A 22,057-nucleotide genomic window follows, 5' to 3' on the forward strand; every position below is an offset into this window, starting at 1 on the left:
CAGGCAGTACCACCATCAGTGCATATTGACAAACATTCTCTTGTCAGAGGAGGCTGGTTTGATATTGATGAAGATGTTTTTTCTTATGGGGGGAAAGCTGAAGGAAGGTGTTCATTTTGGAAGTATGTTGCTCGTTTGACTCCGACATGGAGCAGATCTCCTACATACCAGCCCCTTGTGTCACGCCTAAACAGGCTTGGTTATCAGTGCAAATTTGTGGTGCTGAATTTTGGGAATCTCGGCCATCATGTACATATGCTGACAGTACGTGGCCTTCAGATTGCAGGCCTGCATAGGACAAAGGCAAACCAGCTCGTAAGGTACTGCTCCGTGTCAGCGGTCATGGGCAGGGTAGCTGTATGGAGAAGAATGTGCTTTCTGTATCCATAAGTTTCCAGATATCCATGTCCTTTGAAATGTTTTATCCTTCTCGACTGTAATGTGATTTGTAGGTTCAAATAAAGTATTTAAAATGTGTGTTTATGTTTGTGTCAGGAGCCTGGGAATTAATACAGTATCTTACCTTACTGTTGAGTTTTCCAATGAAACCCCTTATGTATACTGCATCTCACATAAATCATAGCCTGCTCTTCCCTGTACTGCTACATCTATGAGGGGGTTCCACTCGCACCAGGAACTTTTCATAAAGGGTTCATAATCAACTCCTGACTTTTCCTAAACATGAAATCCATAGACATACTGTATTTTGCTTATCTCAGATTTTCATCAAGGTGTAGGCTATGCTGTGTAAATGTGTAGAAATTATGAGTAACACCTATAAGCAAAATCATGTCATAGATCTATCTGTACTCCCCTTATCAGTGGTCTGGACAACACCTGTGACTCCCAGAATATCCTCAGAATATCCCCAGTCTCTCAGTGCCAGACAAGTCCTTGCTAACAGCATTGCCATCATACTGTAGTCTAGCCGTGCTCACGTATCCCTCCCCACAACAACTGAATAACTTGTCATATGTGCAAACTAATGAGTCTGGGCTGCAGTGACTGAGCATGCTCGAACCGGCAGGGAGGGTGTGAGATGGTGTGAGCATGCTCTAGTGTGTTGTGACGTCTGGAAAGATAGAATATCCGACTGTTATGTTGCAGTAGACGCTCCACCGGCATATTTCGTTCCCATAAAAAACCCATAGGAACAACGTAAGAAGCTGTCCATTTCAGCACTACATAGGCTACCGTCGCCTTTGTGTATCTACATCACGTAATGTCTATTTCAACTTGACGACCTCCATACTTGATGGAACTCGAAGCTGCGGACTGCAGTGCCAATAACAGCGTGTTGCCTGCAGTACGCCGGTGTAATAGACAACGCATCTCTTATTCCATGGTCTATGCTACATAGTAACATGCGGTCAGACCAACTCACCGAAACCTTGCTGTCCTTCTGCAACGTTTAGCCTATCTAATGGTCCGGTAAGTGACACGTTTTATACATTTGCATGTGATTAATCTACAGGATGTCACGTTCCTCTGCAGGTCGTTTGTTATAGGTTAAATTATATCAAATGGCAAAAGTAGCCTTCTTCTCCGATATATCAATGACTAATATCAGGACATTGTACCATGTTTTCGTGGTGTACCTTTAGGATGTGCAACCTCTAAAAGTGCCGTCGATGTTGCTGTAATTTATCTATTATTTTGTCCCGCATTGCATATTTTGGTTTTACACATTGGCAAATTAAGTTTTGCTCGTAAGTGGAAAAGTTGTGTGTGATCGAATACTAGGTCATATGGATTGTGAGCTACGTGAGGAGATTGTAAATTAAGATTTTTATCAGGATGTGGGCAATTCCATCGTAACGGAGACTCAGATTTTTCACTTCAAAATGTATGCCAAACAAAAACCATTTCAAAGTTTAACAAACCATACAGTGCATTCGGAAAGTACCCCGCCTTATTCTGAAATGTATTTTTTTTTTATTCTAATTAATTTACACACAATACCCCATAATGAGAAAGCAAAAACAGGTTTTTAGAAAATTTAGAAAATGTATTAAAAATAAAAACCGTAAATATAACATTTACATAAGTATTCAGACCCTTTATTCAGTACTTTGTTGAAGCACCTTTGGCAGCGATTATAGCCTTGAGTCTTCTTGGTATGATGCTACAAGCTTGGCACACCTGTCTTTGGGGAGTTTCTCCCATTCTTCTCTGGAGATCTTCTCAAGCTCTGTCAGGTTGGATGGGGAGCGTTGCTGCACAGCTATTTTCAGGTCTCTCCAGAGATGTTCGATTGGGTTCAAGTCTGGGCTCTGGCTGGGCCACTCAAGGACATTCAGAGAGATGGTTGTCCTTCAGGAAGGTACTCCCATCTCCACAGAGGAACTCTGGAGCTCTGTCACCTCTCTGACCAAGGCCCTTCTCCCCCAATTACTCAGTTTGGCTGGGCATCCAGCTCTAGGAAGTTTCTTGGCGGTTCCAAACCACTTCCATTTAAGAATGATGGAGGCCACTGTGTTCTTTGGGACCTTCAATTCTGCAGAAATGTTTTGGTACCCTTCCCCAGATCTGTGCATTCACACAATCCTGTCTCGGAGCTCTACGAACAATTCCTTCGTCCTGGTGGCTTGGTTTTTGCTCTGAGATGCACTGTCAACTGTGGGACCTTATATAGACAGGTGTGTGCCTTTCCAAATCATGTCCAATCAATTGAACTTACCACAGGTGGACTCCAATCAAGTTGTATAAACATCTCAAGTATGGACAATGGAAACAGGATGCACCTGAGCTCAATTTTGAGTCTCATAGCCAAGAGTCTGAATACTTACAGTTGAAGTCGGAAGTTTACATACAATTAGGTTGGAGTCATTAAAACTCGTTTTTCAACCACTCCACAAATTTCTTGTTAACAAACTATAGCTTAGGCAAGTCGGTTAGGACATCTACTTTGTGCATGAACAAGTAATTTTTCCAACAATTGTTTACAGACAGATTATTTAACTTATAATTCACTGTATCACAATTGCAGTGGGTCAGAAGTTTACATACACTAGGTTGACTGTGCCTTTAAACAGCTTGGAAAATTCCAGAAAATGATGTCATGGCTTTAGAAGCTTCTGATAAGCTAATTGACATCATTTGAGTCAATTGGAGGTGTACCTGTGGATGTATTTCAAGGCCTACCTTCAAACTCAGTGCCTCTTTGCTTGACATCATGGGAAAATCAAAAGAAATCAGCCAAGACCTCAGAATTTTTTTTTGCAGACCTCCACAAGTCTGGTTCATCCTTGGGAGCAATTTCCAAATGCCTGAAGGTACCACGTTCATCTGTACAAACAATAGTACGCAAGTATAAACACCATGGGACCATGCAGCCGTCATACCGCTCAGAAAGGAGACGCATTCTGTCTCCTAGAGATGAACGTATTTTGGTGCGAAAAGTGCAAATCAATCCCAAAACAACAGCAAAGGACCTTGTGAAGATGCTGGAGGAAACAGGTACAAAGTATCTATATCCACAGTAAAACGAGTCCTATATCGGCATAAATTGAAAGGCCGCTCAGCAAGGAAGAAGCCACTGCTCCAAAACTGCCTTAAAAAAACAGACTACGGTTTGCAACTGCACATGGGGCCAAAGATCGTACGTTTTGGAGAAATTTCCTCTGGTCTGATGAAACAAAAATAGAACTGCTTGGCCATAATGACCATCGTTATGTATGGAGGAAAAAGGGGGAGGCTTGCAAGCCGAAGAACACCATCCCAACCATGAAGCATGGGGGTGGCAGCATCATGTTGCGGGGGTGTTTTGCTGCAGGAGGGACTGGTGCACTTCACAAAATAGATGGCATCATGAGGGAGGAAAAATATGTGGATATATTGAAGCATCATATCAAGATATCAGTCAGGAAGTTAAAGCTGGGTCACAAATGGGTCTTCCAAATGGACAATGACCCCAAGCATACTTCCAAAGTTGTGGCAAAATGGCTTAAGGACAACAAAGTCAAGGTATTGGAGTGGCCATTACAAAGCCCTGACCTCAATCCTATAGAAAATGTGTGGGCAGAACTGAAAAAGTGTGTGCGAGCAAGGAGGCCTACAAACCTGACTCAGTTACACCAGCTCTGTCAGGAGGAATGGGCCAAAATTCACCCAACTTATTGTGGGAAGCTTGTGGAAGGCTACCTGAAACGTTTGACCCAAGTTAAACAATTTAAAGGCAATGCTACCAAATACTAATTGAGTGTATGTAAACTTCTGACCCACTGGGAATGTGATGAAAGAAATAAAAGCTGAAATAAATCATTCTCTTTACTATTATTCTGACATTTCACATTCTTAAAATAAAGTTGTGATCCTAACTGACCTAAGACAAGGAATATTTACTAGGATTAAATGTCAGAAATTGTGAAAAACTGAGTTTAAATGTATTTAGCTAATGTGTATGTAAACTTCCGACTTCAACTGTATGTAAATAAGGTATTTCTGTTTAACATTTTTAACACATTTACAAACATTTCTAAAACCCTGTTTTCACTTCATCATTATTCAGTATTTTGTGTAGATTGATGAGGATTTTAAAAATAATACATTTTAGAATAAGGCTGTAACGTATCAAAATGTAGAAAAAGTAAAAGGGTCTGAATACTTAATAATGCACTGTATGCCATAAATAAAAAAAATCTTATAAAAAGCTTTCATTTGACACAAGATTTGACATGCTCCTATGAACTTCACGTTGGTGCTCATGGGTCCTTTTACATGGGAATTACCATGTCCGTATCAGACAGGCCATCTTCACCTGAATACAGACGAAAACTAATAGATGAAAGGCTACATCTACTGAAAATTCTATTCTATTTTAGAGCATAATATATTTACTGAAAGTGCTTTGTATTCAATCTGTGTAAAAACACTTCATTGTTTAATTTAGTAAGGAATACCTCTGTAACATTTAACAACTGCATTTTCAGCAATTGCCACAGTGAGTGGCAGTGAGTTTATGAGATTGTCATGTTGCTATTGTCAACATACATACCATTACTAATAGCCTACATTGAATGTTGAATTAGTTCTACATCAGATGAGGTCTTGGTATAACTAAGAATATAGAGACCCTTACAAAAAAACAACATCAACAACTCACGTGAAAAATGTAAAGTGAGAAAAATGTTTTTGTTCCCCACACATACATTTTTACCACTTCCTGCTACATATGGTCTCCAATTCAGGGACCGACCCTCCTTAGCTTCAGAGGGAAACTAGCAGTGGGATGTCGTGTTGCTATGTTGTTGGAATGAATGTGCCAAAACTTTCAACTGGAAAAGAGGCAGTGAAAGCAAAGGCCTGGGTAACAACCAAAATGGTGGATAATTGTAGGAAAGAGAGAGGTAAACAATTTCTTTGCATTTTATTTATTTTTTATTTCACCTTTATTTAACCAGGTAGGCAAGTTGAGAGCAAGTTCTCATTTACAACTGCAACCTGGCCAAGATAAAGCAAAGCAGTTCGACACATTCAACAACACAGAGTTACACATGGAGTAAAACAAACACAGTCAATAATACAGTAGAAAAATAAGTCTATATACAATGCGAGCAAATGAGGTGAGATAAGGGAGGTAAAGGCAAAAAAAAAGGCTATGGTGGCGAAGTAAATACAATATAGCAAGTAAAACACTGGAATGGTAGATTTGCAGTGGAAGAAAGTGCAAAGTAGAAATAATGGGGTGCAAAGGAGCAAAATAAATAAATAAATACAGTAGGGGAAGGAGTAGTTGTTTGGGCTAAATTATAGATGGGCTATGTACAGGTGCAGTAATCTGTGAGCTGCTCTGACAGCTGGTGCTTAAAGCTAGTGAGGGAGATAAGTGTTTCCAGTTTCAGAGATTTTTGTAGTTCATTCCAGTCATTGGCAGCATAGAACTGGAAGGAGAGGCGGCCGAAGGAGGAATTGGCTTTGGGGGTGACCAGAGAGATATACCTGCTGGAGCGCGTGCTACAGGATGGTGCTGTAATGGTGACCAGCGAGCTGAGATAAGGGGGACTTTACCTAGCAGGGTCTTGTAGATGGAGACCTGGAGCCAGTGGGTTTGGCGACGAGTATGAAGCGAGGGCCAGCCAACGAGAGCGTACAGGTCGCAGTGGTGGGTAGTATATGGGGCTTTGGTGACAAAACGGATGGCACTGTGATAGACTGCATCCAATTTATTGAGTAGGGTATTGGAGGCTATTTTGTAAATGACATCGCCGAAGTCGAGGATCGGTAGGATGGTCAGTTTTACAAGGGTATGTTTGGCAGCATGAGTGAAGGATGCTTTGTTGCGAAATAGGAAGCCAATTCTAGATTTAACTTTGGATTGGAGATGCTTGATGTGAGTCTGGAAGGAGAGTTTACAGTCTAACCAGACACCTAGGTATTTGTAGTTGTCCACATATTCTAAGTCAGAACCGTCCAGAGTAGTGATGCTGGACGGGCGGGCAGGTGCGGGCAGCGATCGGTTGAAGAGCATGCATTTAGTTTTACTTGTATTTAAGAGCAGTTGGAGGCCACGGAAGGAGAGTTGTATGGCATTGAAGCTCGACTGGAGGGTTGTTAACACAGTGTCCAAAGAAGGACCAGAAGTATACAGAATGGTGTCGTCTGCGTAGTGGTGGATCAGAGACTCACCAGCAGCAAGAGCGACATCATTGATGTATACAGAGAAGAGAGTCGGCCCAAGAATTGAACCCTGTGGCACCCCCATAGAGACTGCCAGAGGTCCGGACAACAGGCCCTCCGATTTGACACACTAATTAATTTACAATTCATTTGCTCTCACATTTAAAAATTGTTTTCTTGCAATATTTTGTTTTGCGATCAATACTTTTGGGTTTTGCTTTCAATATCATTATTTTTGTTTGCAATACTAAGAGTGTTGTTCTTGACTTCAGAAGTTTTGCTTGATATTAATGGCACAAAAGTAACTTACTCACTAGAGGATTGCAGTATATAATAACACTGTTACTCAGTTGTTGAAAGCGTGAATTCTTAATTGAAACTTTAACAAAATGTTTTCCCATAGTTTCGGTAAAACGCTAAGAGATGACGCTAGAGAAATGCAACCACTCTCAAATCCATAGACTATGCTATGGATCAAGGACTGACCATCCATGCACCAATTTGTAAGTCGCTCTGGATAAGAGCGTCTGCTAAATGACGTAAATGTAAATGTAAATATCACAATTTTTTGTTTTCTTACATATGAAACTGCAAATTAGATTTTTTACATGTTATTGTTTTTCACATGTGAATTTGCAACTTTACATGTGAAATTGAGATTGTAATGTGTGATGTTTTCTTACATGTGAAACTGCAAAAACATTTTTTTCACGGGATTGATTTTCACATCTGAACTTGCAATTCCACATTAGAAATTTTGATTTTTGCGTGGAGTTTTTCACATGTGAAACTGCATATCCAATTCTCACGTGCACGTTTTTAACATGTAAAACTGAAACTTTCACATGTGAAAGTGCAATCACGTGTGAGGTGAAAACATGTTATTCTCCTCACATGTGAAAAGGTGGTGTTAACATGTGAACTCAAAATGTAATACATGTGAAAATATGGTATTACATGAAATTTAAGCTCAAATTTGACATGTTTTTTTTTCTTGTAAGGGGAGGCCTAGTACAGATACAACATTTCCCATAATGTATGATGATATATGCTAATGATGATGAATTATACTGCAGAGACTGCTCGTTTTTACAGATGCCTTAGGGGAGAAGGATACATTACCATTCCAGGCACCCTGTCAAATGCCTCCTTGGAAAAAATATTAACCCTCTCCCCTATTACTAAGGCCAGCCGAAAGTGTCTGGCTTCATTTGTTGCACTTTATGAAGTGCTTGCTTTCCCCAGTCTTCAACCAGGCTCCTCTCTCTCTGGCTATTAGCTCTGTGATGGGATGACACAGGCAGCGATAGTGTATCACTGTATTCCCAATGCTACTGTCCTCCCCACCCCATACATTCTTAGAAAATGATTTGCTATCTAGAACCTAAAAGGGTTCTTCAGCTGTCCTCATAGTCGGACCCTTTACACAGAGGGTCTAACATGGAACCCAAAAAAGTTCTACCTGCAACCAAAAATAGTTCTACCTGGAGCCAAAAAGGGTTCTCCTATGTGGACAGCTGAAGAACCCTTTTGGAATCCTTTTTTTCTAAGATTGTACACACAGACATATCTACAGATACAGAGCACGCACACACACACCCACACAAAGATACCTCCTTCATCACCTTTGCAGTTCTGCTTGCCATTGCATTTCCCTAGAAACACAACAGCAGTTAAGTATTCATAGATTTCAGATGCACAAGAATCTTCTCATGTTATCACTGAAAACTAGCTGCAAAAACTTAAGTTGGATGGTTGTACCTCATTATGAATCCCTTAAAAACATTTTGTAGACAATCTGGTGTCTGATAGGATAAAATCCATTTCAATCTGTTGGTTATTAATTGATCACAAATTGATCATGAATTGGAAAAGATCTCTAGTGTAAGGCCCAGGTTAACGACTAAATTGTGCGGTAGCACTGTATATCTTAGAATGATTTGTCTTTTGTGTATTGGGACTTTAATTTGCAAGCAATGCAGGAACATAATAGCTGTGAAATAAGATCCACCACAGATTGCATCTAACATAATGCCCTGAAACATGTTATGTTTCAGAGACAGGATAAAGTGGTATGCAGCACTAACCATGTCCGGAGGAACCCAATTGATTCTTGGTGTAACAGTGTTTGTGATTGTCTGCTGACCTCTTTATCTTGCATTGTTAGCCAGGCTAAGAAAACAGCACACTATTGGTGACTGATCAAGCTTGAGAGATTCTTTTGTCTTCCTCCCACGTTTTTGTTTTGTTTCTTTCCATACACACACACACACACACACACTGTTTCTCACTCCCTCTCACTAACCCCTATGCTTTTGTCTTTTTCATAATTTTGTGGTATTGTGTTTTTCCCTTTGAAATCATTGGATGGCTAAGGAGCTCATAGATTGTACAGTCATATTCATCCCATAAAGAGGTTCCTGACTGTGCTGCTAATTTTGAACAAGAGATACTGAGCAGGTCAATATTGTTGTTGCTGTTCATTAGGCTAATCATTAGGCTAATCTTCAGACAGTCCTTCAATTTACAGCTACATACAAAATGCATACAAATACAATCAAAATGCAGTCAAAGCCATGGACAATAAGGTTAAATCAAACAAGCAATATCTCATTGTAGGATTTGGGGTGGTGCTGCTGGCACTAAAGAGGGCAGTTTACATTTGGAATCTGTGATGATGTCAAGCATTTCACGTTCCTGCTGCTATAATTAGGGCTGCTACAGAACTAGCACAGTCTGTGGAGCTGTCTTGGCTTTGTTGCAGATGGAGGGCTTGCAGTAGCCTGGATTCCTTGTGTGATTAATGAAAATAAAACCTGTTAAAGAGGCACTCTGTTATTGTTAGAGCCGAAATGCCTCCTCTGCTACTTTGTTTAGAGCTATGTTTTGGCCTGAGAGAGTCAGAGAGAGAGAGTCAAAGTGTTTTAGCTTGCATTCTTGGCATGTGTGAGATGTTTGTTAAGTGCTATTTCATTGCCAGTAATAGATTTCGTAGTCTGTTCTTTGATAGTCACAATGTCCTTTGGAGAGTCGTGCTTAATAGCCAAATTTATGTCACCCTACATGTCTGCTTCCAATGCCAATTAAGGCATGTCCAAAAGTATATTACCTCGAGAGTACTTCCTTTTTAGCTACAGTCTGTCCAGCTTTGATGGTTTATAACAAATATATAGTTTTTTATTAATTCAATCAATTTTCGATCTTACAAGGTTATTTTTTTATAAATTTTTTATTTAACTTTTATTTAACTAGGCAAGTCAGTTAAGAACAAATTCTTATTTACAATGACGGCCTACCAAAAGGCCTCCTGCGGGGACGGGGACCTGGGATAAATAAATAAATAAATGTATATCAAAAAATAAAGGGAACACTTAAACAACACAATGTAACTCCAAGTCAATCACACTTCTGTGAAATCACACTGTCCACTTAGGAAGCAACACTGATTGACAATAAATTTCACATGCTGTTGTGCAAATGGAATAGACAACAGGTGGATATTATAGGCAATAAGCAAGACACCCCCAATAAAGGAGTGGTTCTGCAGGTGGTAACCACAGACCACTTCTCAGTTCCTATGCTTCCTGGCTGATGTTTTGGTCACTTTTGAATGCTGGCGGTGCTTTCACTCTAGTGGTAGCATGAGACGGAGTCTACAACCCACACAAGTGGCTCAGGTAGTGCAGTTCATCCAGGATGGCACATCAATGCGAGCTGTGGCAAGAAGGTTTGCTGTGTCTGTCAGCGTAGTGTCCAGAGCATGGAGGCGCTACCAGGAGACAGGCCAGTACATCAGGAGACGTGGAGGAGGCCATAGGAGGGCAACAACCCAGCAGCAGGACCTCAACCTCCGCCTTTGTGCAAGGAGGAGCAGGAGAAGCACTGCCAGAGCCCTACAAAATGACCTCCAGCAGGCCACAAATGTGCATGTGTCTGCTCAAACGGTCAGAAACAGACTCCATGAGGGTGGTATGAGGGCCCGACGTCCACAGGTGGGGGTTGTGCTTACAGCCCAACACCGTGCAGGACGTTTGGCGTTTGCCAGAGAACACCAAGATTGGCAAATTCGCCACTGGCGCTCTGTGCTCTTCACAGATGAAAGCAGGTTCACACTGAGCACGTGACACACGTGACAGAGTCTGGAGACGCCGTGGAGAACGTTCTGCTGCCTGCAACATCCTCCAGCATGACCGGTTTGGCGGTGGGTCAGTCATGGTGTGGGGTGGCATTTCTTTGGTGGGTCGCACAGCCCTCCATGTGCTCGCCAGAGGTAGCCTGACTGCCATTAGGTACCGAGATGAGATCCTCAGACCCCTTGTGAGACCATATGCTGGTGCGGTTGGCCCTGGGTTCCTCCTAATGCAAGACAATGCTAGACCTCATGTGGCTGGAGTGTGTCAGCAGTTCCTGCAAGAGGAAGGCATTGATGCTATGGACTGGCCCGCCCGTTCCCCAGACCTGAATCCAATTGAGCACATCTGGGACATCATGTCTCGCTCCATCCACCAACGCCACATTGCACCACAGACTGTCCAGGAGTTGGCGGATGCTTTAGTCCAGGTCTGGGAGGAGATCCCTCAGGAGACCATCCGCCACCTCATCAGGAGCATGCCCAGGCGTTGTAGGGAGGTCATACAGGCACGTGGAGGCCACACACACTACTGAGCCTCATTTTGACTTGTTTTAAGGACATTACATCAAAGTTGGATCAGCCTGTAGTGTGGTTTTCCACTTTAGTTTTGAGTGTGACTCCAAATCCAGACCTCCATGGGTTGATAAATTGGATTTCCATTGATTATTTTTGTGTGATTTTGTTGTCAGCACATTCAACTATGTAAAGAAAAAAGTATTTAATAAGATTATTTCTTTAATTCAGATCTAGGATGTGTTGTTTAAGTGTTCCCTTTATTTTTTTGAGCAGTATGTATATATATATATATATATGTATATATATATATATATATATATATATATATATATATATATATATATATATATATATATATATATATATATATATATATATATATATATATATATATATATATATATATATATATAATATGACAAAGCACACATCACAACAAGAGAGACAACACTACATAAAGAGAGACCTAAGACAGCAACATAGCAAGGCAACAACACAGCATGGTAGCAACACAACATCACAACAACATGGTAGCAACACAACATGATAGCAGCACAGAACATGGTACAAACATTATTGGACACAGTCAACAGCACAAAGGGCAAGAAGGTAGAGACAACAATACATCACACAAAGCAGCCACAACTGTCAGTAAGTGTCCATGATTGAGTCTTTGACTGAAGAGATTGAGATCAAATAAAGAGGTTAGGCAAATAGTACTAGAACATTTTAGATAGAACGTAAGAGAGAAGAACTAGCCCCATTCACATTAATGTGTTTGGGAGTCTTATTATGACATTATTTTAGTACCCCCAAAACAACAGTGATATTGTTTGTCTTTGTAAAGGGGACTGTGGACAACGAGCCAAATTGCCGCAACGGTGGAAGCAATCAAGATCATTTGATTGGCCTTAACACTTTGTTTGAAATGGAACACTGTACATGATTATGGTTTGCTTTTACAGTGGGCTATAGTGAGGCTGCTTAAGCTTCAATGCTTTTAAAACCCTCCGCATGCATCTGCCTTCAGGAGTGCTGACACTGCTCAAAGGTAAAAGCTGGCTTCAGTGGTGCATTCTGCAGAGATAGCTTGTTGTGATAGTCGATAGGTCGCTCTGAAATTCTGATGTCTGTTATGAGGACGCCCTGCTATGAGTGAAGCCGTGTGATTGTGCATGTTTATCCATATACGGTTGTTTGTTGTGAAGACAGGCGACACTAATCTGTTGCGCAAGATGAGAATCTTGGAAGCAAAACCAGCAGAGGTAAATGTCTTCAAGTCCTGCAAGCTACTTATTCATAAATAGTAAGCTTAGGCATACGTTTTCAAATTCCATTTCCTGTCTTCTGAGAGGACACAATAAGTTGACTATCATTATTTTTGCCACCAAATATCCCCCATATCCAACAGTGTGCAGGGGAACGCACGGCTGCAGACAGTGACACAGGAGTAGGGCTACAGATGAGACGACAGGCCAGTGTACATTTGGATAAATGACCTGTCAGCTCCACAGGTTCCGTTGGAGGTCATGGGTAGAGAGGTGGCCAGCTGCCCTGCAGCACTCCCCTATTGTGACTGGTAATAGGTTTCACTTGACTGCGGGCAAAGGCTTTCACTGGCAGTCCCGGTGTCATCACACTAAAGGTTTGTTCTGAGAGGATGGCTGTGCTTACAGAATGCCATGTTTTGGGATTGGCCAAGGCTGTTAGAGGAGAGGAAAGTTACGGCTTCTTCTCTTCACCCGTCTATTGTTTATCAGGGCTCGTAAATCCTCGGTGCTCTCGAGCTATCAGTGTCTGCTGCTGGTGGCTCGTCCTGTCAGAAAGACAGTTCTGCCTGCCTGCCTGCCTCCTGCCTGTCTACTTGCCCGTCCATCTGTCTATCTCTAACCAGACAGTTAATGTGTATGTCTTTGTCTGCTGAGCCTTTAGTCCAGACTGTGAACCCCAGCATACAAGCAGACAGGAGGATCAGTCTTTAATAGAAGAAGAGCAATAAGTTGTTATTTTTATTGATCGTCACTGTTCTGTTGAGTCATTTGGTACACATTAGAGATTGTCACACCAAATGACAGACTTTCCATCCTGAGTGAAGTGAATATGCGTTTTCACACAGGATGGAAATGCACAGAAAAAGATAGGTTCGCTCTTTTATTTAAAGCTACCAGCGATGCTCTTTAATATTTCAAAAGACTGAAAGTGTGCTAACTTTCTTCCTGTGCAGATCTGAGCGTCTGAGAATGCTTTTAGACTTCACAGCTAGATCTCGCAACTGTGACTCCTGATGCAACACGATATGACTGCATAGTTCTGTATCTCAAACCCTTTGAGATACTTTTGGTCATGTAGTGTATGTGGAAACCCCTTCAAATTAGTGGATTCGGCTATTTCAGCACAACCGTTTGCTGACAGGTGTATAACATCGAGCACACGGCCAACTATAAAGTTTGGTGGAGGAGGAATAAAGGTCTGGGGCTGTTTTTCATGGTTTGGGCTAGACCCCTTACTTCCAGTGAATGGAACTCTTCACACTACACCATAAAATGACATTCTAGATGATTCTGTGCTTCCAACTTTGTGGCAACAGTTTGGGGAAGGCCCTTTCCTGTTTCAGCATGCCAATGCCCCCGTGCACAAAGCAAGGTCCATACAGAGATTTGTCCAGATCGGTGTGAAAGAACATGACTGGCCTGCACAGAGCCCTGACCTCAATCCCATCGAACACCTTTGGGATGAATTGGAACGCCGACTGTGAGCCAGGCCTAACCGCTCAACATCAGTGCCCGACTTCACTAATGCTCTGGTGGCTGAATGGAAGAAAGTCCCCGCAGCAATGTTCCAACATCTAGTAGAAAGCCTTCCCAGAAGAGTGGAGGCTGTTACAGCAGCAAAGGGGGGACCAACTCCATATTAATGCCCATGATTTTGAAATTAGATATTCAACAAGCAGGTGTCTACATACCTTTGGTCATGTAGTGTATCTCTCTCAATATCACCATTATAGGGATTATATCAGTTTCGATGGAACTGATAAGAGCTTGGGGCAAGGCTGAACGTGGCTGAACGACGATATGGACAATATAGAGCTAGCGGGATTTTCCATGCACCGGCAGAAGAGAGACGCTACCTCTGGTAAGACGAGGGGTGGGGGTGTGTGTCTATTTGTCAATAATAGCTGGTGCGCGATGTATAATGTTAGTACCTTATGATAAGCTGTAGACCACACTATGTACCAAGAGAGTTCTCATGTATATTATTCGTAGCCATCTATTTACCACCACATAACGAAGCTGGCACCAAGAGCGCTCTCAACCAGCTCTATAAGGCCATAAGCAAAGAAGAAAATGCTCACCCAGAAGCGGCACTCCTAGTGGCCAGGGACTTCGATGCAGGCAAACTTAAATCAGTTTTACCAAATTTTTACCAGCATGTCACATGTGCAACCAGAAAAAAAAAATCCTAGACCACCTTTACTCCACACACAGAGATGCATACAAAGCTCTCCCCTGCCCTCCATTTGGCAAATCTAACCATAATTCTATCTTCCTGATTTTTGCTTACAAGCAAAAACTAAAGCACCAGTGACTCGCCCAATATAGAAGTAGTCAGATGACGCGGATGCTACACTACAGGAGTGTTTTGCTAGCACAGACTGGAATATGTTCCGGGATTCATCTAATGGTATTGAGGAGTACACCACCTCAGTCATCGGCTTCATCAATAAGTGCATCGACGACATCGTCCCCACAGTGACTGTACGTACATATCCCAACCAGAAGCCATGGATTACAGGCAACATCTGCATCGAGCTAAAGGCTATAGCTGCCGCTTTCAAGGAGTGGGAGACTAATCCGGACTAATCCGCTTTCAAGGAGTGGGAGAAATCCCGCTATGCCCTCAGACAAACCATCAAACAAGCAAAGCGTCAATACAGTATTAACCTGTTATGGCTAGGGGGCAGTATTTTCACGGATGGATAAAAAACGTACCCGATTTAATCTGATTAGTACTCCTGCCCAGAAACTAGAATATGCATATAATTATTAGCTTTGGATAGAAAACACTCCAAAGTTTCTAAAACTGTTTGAATGGTGTCTGTGAGTATAACAGAACTCATTTGGCAGGCCAAAACCTGAGAAGATTCTGTACAGGAAGTACCCTGTCTGACCATTTCTTGGCCTTGTTGATAATCTCTATCTATTACAGGGGATCTCTGCTCTTACGTGACACTTTCTACGGCTCACACGGACTCTCAGAAGGCGGCAAAATGCTGAATCGTGGCTTTGCAGGCTCTGGCTGAAACGAAGTAGCGCGTTTGGATAGTGGCTGGTTACAGTACTGTGAGACTCAGGCTCGTGCCCGCGTCGACCGAAAGCTTTGTTTTCTTTCCTCTGTTTAGCTAAACGGAGATTCCCGGTCGGAATATTATCGCTTTTTTACGAGAAAAATGGCATAAAAATGGATTTTAAACAGCGGTTGACATGCTTCGAAGTACGGTAATGGAATATTTAGAAATCTTTTGTCACGAATTGCGCCATGCTCGCGACCCTGATTTACCATTTCGGATAGTGTCTTGGAACGCACAAACAAAACGCCGCAATTTGGATATAACGATGGATTATTTTGGACCAAACCAACATTTGTTATTGAAGTAGCAGTCCTGGGAGTGCATTCTGACGAAGACAACAAAGGTAATGAAACTTTTGTAATAGTAAATCGGAGTTTGATCAGGGCTAAACTTGGTCGGTGTCTAAATGGCTAGCCGTGATGGCTGGGCTATCTACTGAGAATATTGCAAAATGTGCTTTCACCGAAAAGCTATTTTAAAATCGGACATATCGAGTGCATAGAGGAGTTCTGTATCTATAATTCTTAAAATAATTGTTATGTTTTTTGTGAACGTTTATCGTGAGTAATTTAGTAAATTCACCGGAGGTTTGCGGGGGGTATGCTAGTTCTGAACGTCACATGCTAATGTAAAAAAGCTGGTTTTTGATATAAATATGAACTTGATTGAACAAAACATGCATGCATTGTATAACATAATGTCCTAGGGTTGTCATCTGATGAAGATCATCAAAGGTTAGTGCTGCATTTAGCTGTGGTTTTGTTTTTTGTGACATTATATGCTAGCTTGAAAAATGGGTGTCTGATTATTTCTGGCTGGGTACTCTGCTGACATAATCTAATGTTTTGCTTTCGTTGTAAAGCCTTTTTGAAATCGGACAGTGTGGTTAGATTAACGAGAGTCTTGTCTTTAAAATGCTGTAAAATAGTCATATGTTTGAAAATTGGAAGTTTTCGGATTTTAGAGGAATTTGTATTTCGCGCCACGCCCATCATTGGATATTGGAGCAGGTGTTCCGCTAGCGGAACGTCTAGATGTGTTAAGATTGAATTGTACTACTCTGGCTCTGATGCTCGGATGTGGCAGGGCTTGAAAACTATTACGGACTACAAAGGGAAACCCAGACACAAGCTGCCCAGTGACGTGAGCCTACCAGACGAGCTAAATGCCTTTTATGCTCGCTTCGAGGCAAGCAACACGGAAACATGCACGAGAGCACCAGCTGTTCTGGATGACTGTGTGATAACGCTCTCGGAGGCCGATGTGAACAAAACCTTTAACCTCTATGGGCTAGGTGGGACGCTTGCGTCCCACCTACTCAGCAGCCAGTGTAATCCCGTGGCGTGATATTCAAATACCTCAAAAATGCAAAAACTTCAATTTTTCAAACATATGACTATTTTACAGCATTTTAAAGACAAGACTCTCGTTAATCTAACCACACTGTCCGATTTCAAAAAGGCTTTACAACGAAAGCAAAACTAGATTATGTCAGCAGAGTACCCAGCCAGAAATAATCAGACACCCATTTTTCAAGCTAGCATATAATGTCACATAAACCCAAACCACAGCTAAATGCAGCACTAACCTTTGATGATCTTCATCAGATGACAACCCTAGGACATTATGTTATACAATACATGCATGTTTTGTTCAATCAAGTTCATATTTATATCAAAAACCAGCTTTTTTACATTAGCATGTCACTAGCATGTGACTAGCATTCCCACCGAACACTGCCGGTGAATTTACTAAATTACTCACGATAGACGTTCACAAAAGACATAACAAATATTTTAAGAATTATAGATACAGAACTCCTCTATGCACTCGATATGTCCGATTTTAAAATAGCTTTTCGGTGAAAGCACATTTTGAAATATTCTCAGTAGATAGCCCGGCATCACAGGGCTAGCTATTTAGACACCCAGCAAGTTTAGCACTCACCAAAGTCAGATTTACTATAAGAAAAATGTTATTACCTTTGCTGTTCTTCGTCAGAATGCACTCCCAGGACTTCTACTTCAATAACAAATGTTGGTTTGGTCCCAAATAATCCATTGTTATATCCAAATAGCGGCGTTTTGTTCATGCGTTCAAGACACTATCCGAAAGGATAAGGGTGACGAGCATGGCGCATTTCGTGACAAAAAAATTCTATATATTCCAGTACCGTACTTCGAAGCATGTCAACCGCTGTTTAAAATCCATTTTTATGCCATTTTTCTCGTAAAAAAGCGATAATATTCCGACCGGGAATCTGCGTTTAGGTAAAATGAGGAAAGAAAATAAAGCACGGGGTCGACTCGTGCACGCGCCTAAGCCCATAGTACTCTGATCGGCCACTTGCCAAACGCGATAATGTGTTTCAGCCAGAGGCTGCCTCGATATCTTTCAGCTTTTTCCCGGGCTCTGAGAGCCTATGGGAGCCGTAGGAAGTGTCACGTTATAGCAAAGATCCTCAGTCTTCAATAAAAAGAGCCAAGATGAACAACAACTTGTCAGACAGGCCACTTCCTGCATGGAATCTTCTCAGGTTTTGGCCTGCCATATGAGTTCTGTTATAGTCACAGACACCATTCAAACAGTTTTAGAAACTTTAGGGTGTTTTCTATCCAAAGCCAATAATTATATGCATATTCTAGTTACTGGGCAGGAGTAGTAACCAGATCAAATCGGGTACGTTTTTTATCCGGCCGTGTCAATACTGCCCCCTAGCCCTAACAGGTTAAACAGGTCAACATTCACAAAGCCGCTGGCCCAGACTGATTACCTAGACGTGTACTCAAAGCATGCTCGGACCAACTGTCAAGTGTCTTCACTGACATTTTCAAACTCTCCCTGACCGAGTCTGTAATACCTACATGTTTCAAGCAGGCCTCCATTGTCCCTGTGCCCAAGGAAACGAAGGTAACCTGCCTAAATGATTACCGCACCGTGTCTCTCATGTCGGTAGCCATGAAGTGCTTTGAAAGGCTGGTCATGGCTCACATCAACAGCATCCTCCCAGACACCCAAGACCCACTCCAATTTGCACACCACCCAAACAGATCCACAGATGATGCACTCTCAGTCGCACTCCACACTGCCTGTTCAACACCATAGTGCCCACGAAGCTCATCACTAAGCTAAAGACTCTGGGACTAGACACCTCCCTCTGCAACTGGATCCTGGACTTCCTGACGGGCCACCCCCAGGTGGTAAGAGTATGCAACAACACGTCTGCCACGCTGATCCTTAACACTGGGGCCCCTCAGGGGTGTGTACTTATCCCCTCCTGTATTCCCCGTTCACCCACGACTGCGTGGCCAAAGACGACTCCAACACCATCATTAAGTTTGCTGATGACACAACAGTGGTAGGCCTGATCACCGACAATGATGAGACAGCCTATAGGGAGGAGGTCAACTGGTTAAACTGGCAGTGTGGTGCCAGGACAACAACCTCTCCCTCAATGTGAGCAAGACTAAGGAGCTGATCATGGACTACAGGAAAATGGGGGCCAGGTATTGCAACTGCTTGGCATCTGACCATAAGGCGCTACAGAGGGTAGTGCAAACGGCCCAGTACATCACTGGGGCCAAGCTTCCTGCCATCCAGGACCTATATAATAGGCGGTCTCAAAGGAAAGCCCATAAAATTTCCTAACACATTTTACTTCTGGTTAGAGGAACAAGTTGTTATATTTTCTTGAATTATTAAAGCCACCCATGTTCATTGCACAATATGTTTACATTATTTATGGTGCCTATGAATTGTAAATATGGCTATATTAACCCTAAACCTACAGCTCATGCTGAAGGTTTGTTATCATTTATTTATTCAGGTATATTAGGTACATGTTTGGACGTGTGTGTGTTGAAAACTATCACTTTCCCATAATGAGTACCCTACACTACAGAAGCAGCATTGGTCAGGGTCTATCTGGCTATTGTTGTTCAAATCAAGTCACATTTTATTTGTCACATGCTTCATAAACAACAGGTGTAGACTTACAGTGAAATGCTTACTTACGGGTCATTTTCCACCAATGCAGATTAAACAAAGATTTAAATAATAATAATAATAATAATGACACGAGGAATAAATACACAGTGAATAACGAATAACAATAGCGTGTAAAAATAACATGGCTATATTAAGGGAGTATCAGTACTGACTCGATGTGCAGGGGTACGAGGTAATTGAAGTAGCTATTTACAGTACATATAGGTAGGGGTAAAGTGACTAGGCAACAGGATAGATAATAGACAGTAGCATTAGCGTATGTGGTGAGTGTGTGTGTGGCGTCAGTATGCATGTGTGCGCGTGTTATGTGTGTGTGGGTGTATGTAGGGTGTGTGTATGTGTGTTGGGGTGTAAGTACAGTATGTATGAGTGTGTGGGTAGAATCCAGTGTGTGTGCATAGAGTCAGTGCAAGAGAGTTAGTGCAAAAAAGGTAAATGCAGGGAGTCCGGGTAGCCATTTGATTAGCTATTTAGCAGTCTTGTTTAGCCGTCTTATGGCTTGGAGGTAGAAGCTGTTCCAGATCCTGTTGGTTCCAGACTTGGTCCACTGGTACCACTTGCCATGTGGTAGCAGAGAGAACAATCTATGGCTTGGGTGGCTGGAGTCTTTGACAATTTTTTTTACCTTCCTCTGACACCGCCGGTATAGAGGTCCTGGATGGCAGGGAGCCCTGCCCCAGCAATATACTGGGCCGTACTCACCACCCTCTGTAGCGCCTTGCGATTTGGTGCCTTGTAGTTTTCCTACCAAGCAGTGATGCATCCAGTCAAGATGTTCTCAATGGTGCAGCTGTATAACTTTTTGAGGATCTGAGGGCCCATGCCAAATCTTTTTAGCCTCCTGAGGGGGAAGACGGCACGACAGTGTGTGGACTAGGGTTGCAAAATAAATGATCTGGTTTTCCAAAAATCCTGGTTGTAGAAATCTGGATTGCCTGCTTTTAATAATTTTTTACCTATATTTAACTAGGCAAGTCAGTTAACCTTGTCAGCTCAGGGATTCGATCTAGCAACCTTTCGGTTACTAGTCCAACGCTCTAACCACTAGCCTACCTGCCGCCCCACTTATTTCCTCCTGATTCTGGGAACCTCCAACTGGGATTTCAGGAAAACCAGAGAACTTATTGAAAGTTCCAGGAATTGTGCAACCCTAGTGTGGACCATGTTAATTTCTTAGTGATGTGAACACCAAGGATCTTGAAGCTCTCAACCCGCGCCACAACAGCGCCCTCGATGTGGATGGGGGCGTGCTCGCCCCTCTGTTTCCGGTAGTCCACGATCAGCTCCTTTGTCTTGCTGGCGTTGAGGGAAAGGTTGTTGTCCTGGCACCACACTGTTCCTCTCCTATCTGCCAACTCCCTCCTGAACTCTATTCCACATATCACTCTTCCCTTCTGCCCCAGTGCCCTCTGTGCCTAGAAATCAACCCTTAAACTACTGTACCCACCACCACACTCACTCTTACCCTTTACACAGTGTGTTTGGCAGAGTGAGAGAGAGGTCCAGCTGGTGTGCGCGTGCTGATTGGTTGGTGGTGCGTTCGGTGGGTGTGGTCTGAGGCAGCGTTGCCTGCAGGGGAAAGCTGGCCAGTGTAGCAGCAGCCTGTAGTAGTAGTAGTAGTAGGGCAGTTCCATGAATCTACTGCATACTGCAGCCGGGTAGGGAGGGAAGGAGGGAAGGAAGGAGGGAAGGAAGGAGGGAAGGAAGGAAGGAGGGAAGGAAGGAGGGAAGGAAGGAAGGAAGGAAGGAAGGAAGGAAGGAAGGAAGGAAGGAAGGCGGGCTAAGAAGTCATGTGGGAGGTGTAAATCCACTGTGGATGAGCGCGCTAAGAAGAGAAGAGGTGAGTGTGATAGAGGAGAGATGAGAAGAGAGGCAGGGAGGAGTGGAGATTTGGCTCTGTGTGAGACTGCAGCTTCTGTCTCTGCCGCTGCTATTACGGTGCTGTGTGTTCGCCGTCGATCAAGATAAGGCTTTACTAGGAGAACAGAGAGCTCTGACAGAGGATGAAGTTGTATCTAATGTTTGGGCGTGATTATGATGACAAATGAAAGATATAATGAGATCCTATTAGTCAGAGCATTGTAAAGTAAGACTGCATGCTCCCATGTGTGTGTGTATGAGGGGTGTATACCTGAGGTGTGTATGTACATGTGCGTGCATGAGCAATAGAATGTGTTAGTGAGTGTGTACATATTCATGGGCGTATGCATGGGGCTATGTTTGTTTATACTCAGAATATGAGGCCATGTTAATGCATGCATTTTCAAGTAGTTTTTCTGTCCCACATTTATGGCTTTTACAGAAAAACTGGGCAGGTTGAATACAGTTGTGTGCGTGCATGTGCGTGCGTATGTGCATGTGTTATTGTCAATAGCATACAGGTCAGTTTAGGCATATACATGTATATAGGCATCTGAAATCTTTTGCTTTGGCTC

The 22,057-nt window shown here is 42.5% G+C and overlaps 1 protein-coding gene across 2 annotated transcripts in view; it reads left to right on the plus strand.

Annotated features, from left to right (window-relative positions):
- Positions 1-1,040: 1,040 nt before the first annotated feature.
- The window catches only part of LOC106589263 (uncharacterized), a 116,625-nt gene continuing 95,608 nt past the window's right edge, over positions 1,041-22,057 (plus strand). For both annotated transcript variants that reach the window (XM_014178990.3, XM_014178988.3), the window contains exon 1: positions 1,041-1,431. The gene's annotated coding sequence lies outside the window, so the exon portion shown is untranslated. The remainder of the gene's footprint in view (positions 1,432-22,057) is intronic.

Source organism: Salmo salar, chromosome 28 (assembly GCF_965601325.2).
Source record: "Salmo salar chromosome 28, fSalSal1, whole genome shotgun sequence".
Taxonomy (NCBI): Eukaryota; Metazoa; Chordata; class Actinopteri; order Salmoniformes; family Salmonidae; genus Salmo; species Salmo salar.